Source organism: Physeter macrocephalus, chromosome 5 (assembly GCF_002837175.3).
Source record: "Physeter macrocephalus isolate SW-GA chromosome 5, ASM283717v5, whole genome shotgun sequence".
NCBI lineage: Eukaryota > Metazoa > Chordata > Mammalia > Artiodactyla > Physeteridae > Physeter > Physeter macrocephalus.
The window spans coordinates 27,967,551-27,975,028 of record NC_041218.1 but is presented as its reverse complement, the minus strand read 5'-3'; positions in this window follow the sequence as shown (position 1 = coordinate 27,975,028).

Sequence of the window (7,478 nt, the reverse complement as noted above, 5' to 3'; positions counted from 1 at the left end):
TTTCTTTTCTCCATTCTTCTCTGTCTTACTCTGGGTCCCAGGAACTACATACCTGGGCTCCCTAAAACAACTGCAGTCTGGTGGGCAGGCACTAGGAGGATGTTGGTGAGCGGAAGGCAAAGGTTAGGGTATCGTCCCCGCACCAAATTCTCTCCCTACTCAGCAAGAGTCTCTAGCCGTATATGTACCTCCCCACACTTCAGTGTCTGCTGTGAGGGCTTTGTTCCACTGTTAGACTTCTCACTGGCCTGTATTTCCCTCCATCGTCCTTTCAGTCCTGGGGATATAATGGCTTCCTACATCGATGCTGGTTGCTAGGTGACTCATCATCCCTCATTTGTTCACTTACAGACTGTAAGTAGTTCCTCCGTTAATGTCTCTTCATCTGAATCATCTAGAGTGAATCTGCTTTCCTGCCAGGACAGTATCCATAGGTGTTTTCTTTGGAACACTTCGGTTCCCCCAGAGAAGGAATCTGTAATATTTATCCAGGGGATAGGGGAAGCATATACCTGACTCTGAATGCTCATACCGTAAGGAGCATTGGGGTAGGCATTCAATTTTCCATATTGTCTTTATTGCCTCTTTATCATTTATCATTTTATTACAGTAGCTTTCCCTTGTCTGCTGTTATCCCTGGTGTTTTTGAGATTTACCCCCATCAAAGGAAGTTTCTGGGACTTCCCTGGTGGCGCAGTGGTTAAGAATCCACCCGCCAATCAGGGGACACGGGTTCGAGCCCTGGTCCGGGAAGATCCCACATGCCACGGAGCATCTAAGCCCGTGCACCACAACTACTGAGCCTGCGCTCTAGAGCCCACGAGCCACAACTGCTGAGCCGGTGTGCCACAACTACAGAAGACCGCGTGCCTAGAGCCCATGCTCTGCAACGAGAGAAGCCACTGCAATGAGAAGCCCGCGCACTGCAATAAAGAGTAGCCCTCGTTCGCCGCAAGTAGAGAAAGACTGCGCGCAGCTATGAAGACCAAATGCAGCCATAAATGAATAAATAAATAAATAAATAAATTTTTTTTAAAAAGGAAATTTCCAATTTAGCTGTCTCTGATACATAATCCTTTTTGCTTTTCTTTCTGTGGATCTGTGCCTACTCTGAATATCTTAAAGCAGCAACTCAAGATTAATTCACAAGAAAAAGAGAAATAGGCTAGTGAAAATTGTATTTATTAGCTCACAGCAAGAAATATGTGCTTAAAATGGGATTTATTCTTTCTGATTGCTATGGAATGGACACTTAATTTTCTCCCTAAAATGAAATGAAACTTTTAGAAGATGTATGGCTGCTGAGAGAGCAGTTTCTCACATGCCAAGCTATGTTAGCACAGTTAGGAATAAATCATCAAAGAAATCTGACTAGTACTACAAAGTTCAGGCAAAATAATATTTTACTTTCTACCCACATGAAGCATCTGTAGGACAGCTATTGTTACTGAGTTCGCTGCATTCTATAAAATAATACCCTTGAATCACAGACAATTAGTATTCTTCCTCTTTTCTTGGTGCTCAGATTAGTCCTTTTGTACCTTCTCTTCTTCTCGTCCTCTCTCCCTTGCTACTTCTCCAACAATATCTTCCTTATTCTGACACCGGAAGGTTTGCTGAGCTACCCTCACGCCCTCAGTTCTCTCCCCTCCTCATTTCCCCTCTTTCACTGGTATTAATGCTGCTTCCTTAGAAGCCCCTGTAGATGACAGTGACCGTAATCACAGACATGTCCCCCATCTTTCCAGGCTATTGTCATAGCACGTATCAAATGGTAGTGTTCGTTTAGAATGAGAACAGTGACTGATGTTCTTTTTACAAATAGGCTTAGATTTCTACCCTTTTTGCCTGAATGTATATCGAGATTTTTATCCAAACAAATTGAAAAAGGTTTGACTAACATAACATAAAAGTTTTGGGTTGAAGGGCTGCCTTTGCTATTTTATGGCTTCTGATAAATATTTCACCATTGGTTGAGAAAAGAGATTCCTGGCCAATGAAATACACTATGAGTCCCTTTCATATTAAAAAACAACAACAGCAACTCAGTCAACTAGGGTAAAATCCCATTATGACATAAGGAAAAAAGGTAATAATAGCTGTTACTTTTCGAGGGCTTATATTATGGGTCAGAAACTTTGCCTTTGCTATTTAACACACACACAACCCTGTGACATTGCTCGCCATTGTGCTGTCTCTGTTCCAGCAATGAGCATGCTCAGTCTCTGAGAAGTTACATCACTTGTCAAGTTCTACTGGCCTACTCAGCCTCTCACAGCCTCAAACATCTATTCCATTTTATTTGCTCCCCATGACTTAATGATATATCAGACTAATTTGAGAGACAAGATTTTATTATGATAGAATAAAATCTATTATATAGGCAAATGTTTTATAACAGACTTTTACTATATTTTTATTTCTTTCCTATAATTCTTACTAGTAAATGGCTCTGGATCTGAGATCTTAAATCATAAGACTGGAATCTACACTTCTTTCCCTTTGTGCTGCTTTAAACTCTCTCTCTTTGCAAAGCTTACACATTTCAGGGAAAGCCAAACTTACACCTTAGTACCAGGTTCTGCCACAAATTTTTTGCTAACTCATGTTCTGTTTAATCCAAGGGGCAGGGAAATAGGGAGATTTTTCCTTAGTCATCAGAGTGGCAATTCTGATGGTGAGGAGAATGCTGTTGAGGGAAAAGCACAGCTGAGTACCAGACAGCTTGCTCTTTGAAAGGAAAATGGCACACATTTTCACTCCGGGAATTCAACTTGTCATGGGGTAGTCATGTAACAATGAAATCAAGTTAATTATCTCTTTCTACAAAAATGTGCTCTGGACATATTAGTTAAACATTAGGACTTGGAGGAATCAATTTTCTAAATGCCTACCTCTAAGAATTATTGCAGAGGGGGAAGAGTATATAGAAATTATTCGGAGGTGAAGATGTATTAACAGAAACAGGGTCCTTGTGCTCTCACGATGTATGGATCGCTTGAAGGAAAGGGTCTGTTGATTCTTCATACTCACTGTCTACAAGGCACAGAGAGTTGGTGATGATTGAGAGAGTTAAAGTCAATCAAGAGACGCATGAAAGTGTTGTTTTCCTCGGTAGAACCCCAAACCCCTTAACACCACAGACCTTGTCTTATTAACCTTAGCATTGCCAGAGTCCAGCACAGAACCTAAGTAGTTGCTCAATTTGTGTTGATTGAACTGAAACGAAGTGAAAATCAAGTGAGATAATTATAGTAAATGCATCTCTAATGAGAAATTTTATATATGGTATTATAATATTTAATACATAATTCTTATTATAACATGTGCATTTAGTTAATTTTTACAACCATAAAATATGGACTATTTTTATCCCCCATTTTATAGATGGGAAGACTGAGGCAAGGAGAGTTTCATGAATTTTCCCAAAGTCACATAGCTAGTAATGGGGTCACCTGGGATGTGACCCCAGGATTCTCTTGCCCCAGAGTCCACATTCCTAACCATTTGGCAGTACTTGCCCCTGATAAAGTCTCGTAAGAGAATGTTTTCCTTAGGCCCTGTGTATTTGGTCATGCATGCAGTTGTTACATTTCTTACTATGCTGTGAACTCTTGAACTCTTCTAGGAAGGGTCCGAGGGCTACTCACCTTTGAATCTGGTCCAGCAGACCCTTGAACATACTGGTCTGTTTAGAGTTGAATAAATAGATCAAAACAAAATCCTCACCTCAGAGGAAAAGATAGCTGTAGTGGGAAACTTTAGAGGTAGCACAGTGATTATGCTTGAGTTCTGGATTCTCATTCACTCAAATATTTCATGACTAAGATCCCCTAAGAAAGGAAGAGTGGGGCAGTACCCGAACCAGGACCTAGACCAAACCAAGGAACCCTGAGCTCTTTGGGGAAAACCTGAAGCACACGGAAGGAAAGCACAGTTTTCTCAGAGTCAGGCTTAACCTGGCAACGCTCCAAGCAGTTTGTTTGGAGACAAGAACAATAACAGCTGGCTCAGAAATGTCTGCCAGGTGGTAACATACAGACGGAATCTTTTCCTGTTGGGGCCTTTCAACGTCTTCCATGTGCAAATTGATTATTAGTTTACCAGATTAGTTAGCTGGCACCTGTGGAATAACATACAGAGTGGGAAAGTGTTAGTGGGTGAGTGAAGGACAAAATGTAAATGGCACACAAATAATGGCCTTCAGGTACCAAAGAGCCCAATGGTGGGAGGTGGCCTCAGGGCTAAGCAGGCCTCTGATGATGGGGAGCCTGAAGAGACACCTGGCCATTATTCGTATTCGTAAGTGTGGGTTATAAAGATGTTTTTGGTAATAACACATAAGGGGTAAAATACTTTACTAGGTGTAGGAAGACCTGACTTTTTTACAAATGGTGTAACATTGAGCAAGTGGCTATATTTCTTTGTGTCTCGGTTTCCTCATCTGTAAAATAGGATCAAATGATTCCTATGACTTCTTCCAGCTCTCACATGCTGGAGAATCTACCGCGAGTCATCAGGGCCAAAGTCAGCTTTAATCACTCAGCACTCAAAAAAACAAAACAACAAAAAAGAAGGAAAGAAAGGAAGGAAGGAAGGAGGAAAGAAAGAAGGAAAGAAAGAAGGAAAGAAAGCAAGAATTGGCCAAGAGCTTGCAGTGTCTGAGAAGGCAGAAGGCCTAACCCAGCCCTCCCCCTGTACTGTCCACTATTTCCTTTGCCTTTCATGAAGTCTCCAGTTTCAACATCTTCAAAAGCTACCCAGAGCCATAAGCAAACAAAAATATACAATTAAATTCAAAAGTAGTGAAAATCTTTTCAAAGGAGGAATTGAAAAAGGATATGAACGATTACACTCATTTTAGAAATCCCTTCAACTATTAAAAATAAAACATTGCAAAATCAAAAATAGCTCTGAATTGTACAATATTCCACCATGCTGAGGTTTAGCACTGTATCAAATATGCAGACGCAGTGAATAATTATCTTCTGGGCTCTCTAAGGGTCCAAAGTTTTCTAAATTCAAGTCCATCTTTTCCTCTTAATAAACTGATAAATCTGAGATGAAAACAAGTTACCTACACAGAAGGACTCTAGAATCATAGTCTATTTATTTACAAATATGTATTGTTCCTACAACATATGGTTTGAACAAAGACATCAAAAAGTGAAGACAACATCAGGTCTTGGGCAGAGCTGCTGTAGAGAGAGCTCAGTTTCCAGGTCTGGGATGTTCTCAGAGAAGCATCCACTCCCAGGCTGCTCAATCACAGGCACTCCTGTTTTAAAAACATATCTACAGGGCTTCCCTGGTGGCGCAGTGGTTGAGAGCCCGCCTGCCGATGCAGGGGACACAGGTTCGTGCCCCGGTCCGGGAAGATCCCACATGCCGCGGAGCGGCTGGGCCCGTGAGCCGTGGCCGCTGGGCCTGCGCGTCCAGAGCCTGCGCTCCGCAACGGGAGAGGCCACAGCAGTGAGACGCCCGCGTACCGCAAAAACAAAAACAAAAACACCATATCTACAGATCTCCACTTTCCCTTTCCCCTAAGGATAAATTAAGTTCATGTTTTACACACCAGGTTAAAAAAAAAAGACGCTCCCCGTTCCAGTGGTCCTTCCTTTCAAGAATATTGTCTTGCCTGGCTATTCCCGTACTATTTGGACGATAGATGGCAAGGCCCACCAGACATAATGACAGGAATGAGTGCTTTGTTTGTCTTCAGGCGCATTCCTTCAGGTGCATCCTGTCGCACATTTCTGATGCCTCTGATCTTCCTCATCTGAGTGACCCAATCTCAGCCTCTCTGTTCCCTCCCTCTTCCTCCCAGTTGTTCAAAGCACCCTGGTTTGGTCTCGTCTTGCTCTGTCCCCATCCCTGCTGCTGGGAGGATGTGGCACTGAAAGGGCTACTTGGCAGTTCACTCCAGCAGACTTCTAGGGTATTAACACTGGAGCACAGAAGTTTCATTAGAGGACCTCCAAATGTCAATATCTTTGCTAGATATCCTGTTTATGCACTGCCCCCCCTCCCCCATCGTTTCTTTTCTCCATTCTTCTCTGTCTTACTCTGGGTCCCAGGAACTACATACCTGGGCTCCCTAAAACAACTGCAGTCTGGTGGGCAGGCACTAGGAGGATGTTGGTGAGCGGAAGGCAAAGGTTAGGGTATCGTCCCCGCACCAAATTCTCTCCCTACTCAGCAAGAGTCTCTAGCCGTATATGTACCTCCCCACACTTCAGTGTCTGCTGTGAGGGCTTTGTTCCACTGTTAGACTTCTCACTGGCCTGTATTTCCCTCCATCGTCCTTTCAGTCCTGGGGATATAATGGCTTCCTACATCGATGCTGGTTGCTAGGTGACTCATCATCCCTCATTTGTTCACTTACAGACTGTAAGTAGTTCCTCCGTTAATGTCTCTTCATCTGAATCATCTAGAGTGAATCTGCTTTCCTGCCAGGACAGTATCCATAGGTGTTTTCTTTGGAACACTTTGGTTCCCCCAGAGAAGGAATCTGTAATATTTATCCAGGGGATAGGGGAAGCATATACCTGACTCTGAATGCTCATACCGTAAGGAGCATTGGGGTAGGCATTCAATTTTCCATATTGTCTTTATTGCCTCTTTATCATTTATCATTTTATTACAGTAGCTCTCCCTTGTCTGCTGTTATCCCTGGTGTTTTTGAGATTTACCCCCATCAAAGGAAGTTTCTGGGACTTCCCTGGTGGCGCAGTGGTTAAGAATCCGCCCGCCAATGCAGGGGACACAGGTTCGAGCCCTGGTCCGGGAAGATCCCACGTGCCACGGAGCATCTAAGCCCGTGCGCCACAACTACTGAGCCTGCGCTCTACAGCCCGCGAGTCACAACTGCTGAGCCGGTGTGCCACAACTACAGAAGACCGCGTGCCTAGAGCCCGTGCTCTGCAACGAGAGAAGCCACTGCAATGAGAAGCCCGCGCACTGCAATGAAGAATAGCCCTTGTTCGCTGCAAGTAGAGAAAGACTGCATGCAGCAATGAAGACCAAATGCAGCCATAAATGAATAAATAAATAAATAAATTTATTTTTTTTAAAAAGGAAATTTCCAATTTCTTGGCGGGGTTGGGATACAGGGGATGGAAGAAAGGATCATTAGGTCTGATTGCCTCTTAGAGATTTTTGACCAATTCTTGTTATTTCAGCCCATTGTCTCATCCCAGTCTTGTTGCAGCAATAGGTGCCTTTAAGTTCTGAATTTTTCCCAAGTTCCATGGTATGAACTAATTTGCCTCTTATTGGTATATGTATTCAATGCTATAAATTTCCCTCTAAGCACTGCTTTCTCTGCATCCCCAAATTCTGATGAGTTGTATGTTCATTTTCATTTAGTTCAAAATATTTTTAAACTTCTCTTGAGAGTTCTTCTTTGATCCTTGTGTTGTTCAGAAGCACGTTGTTTGACCGCCAAGCATTTTGAGAGTTTCCAGCTATTTTCTGTT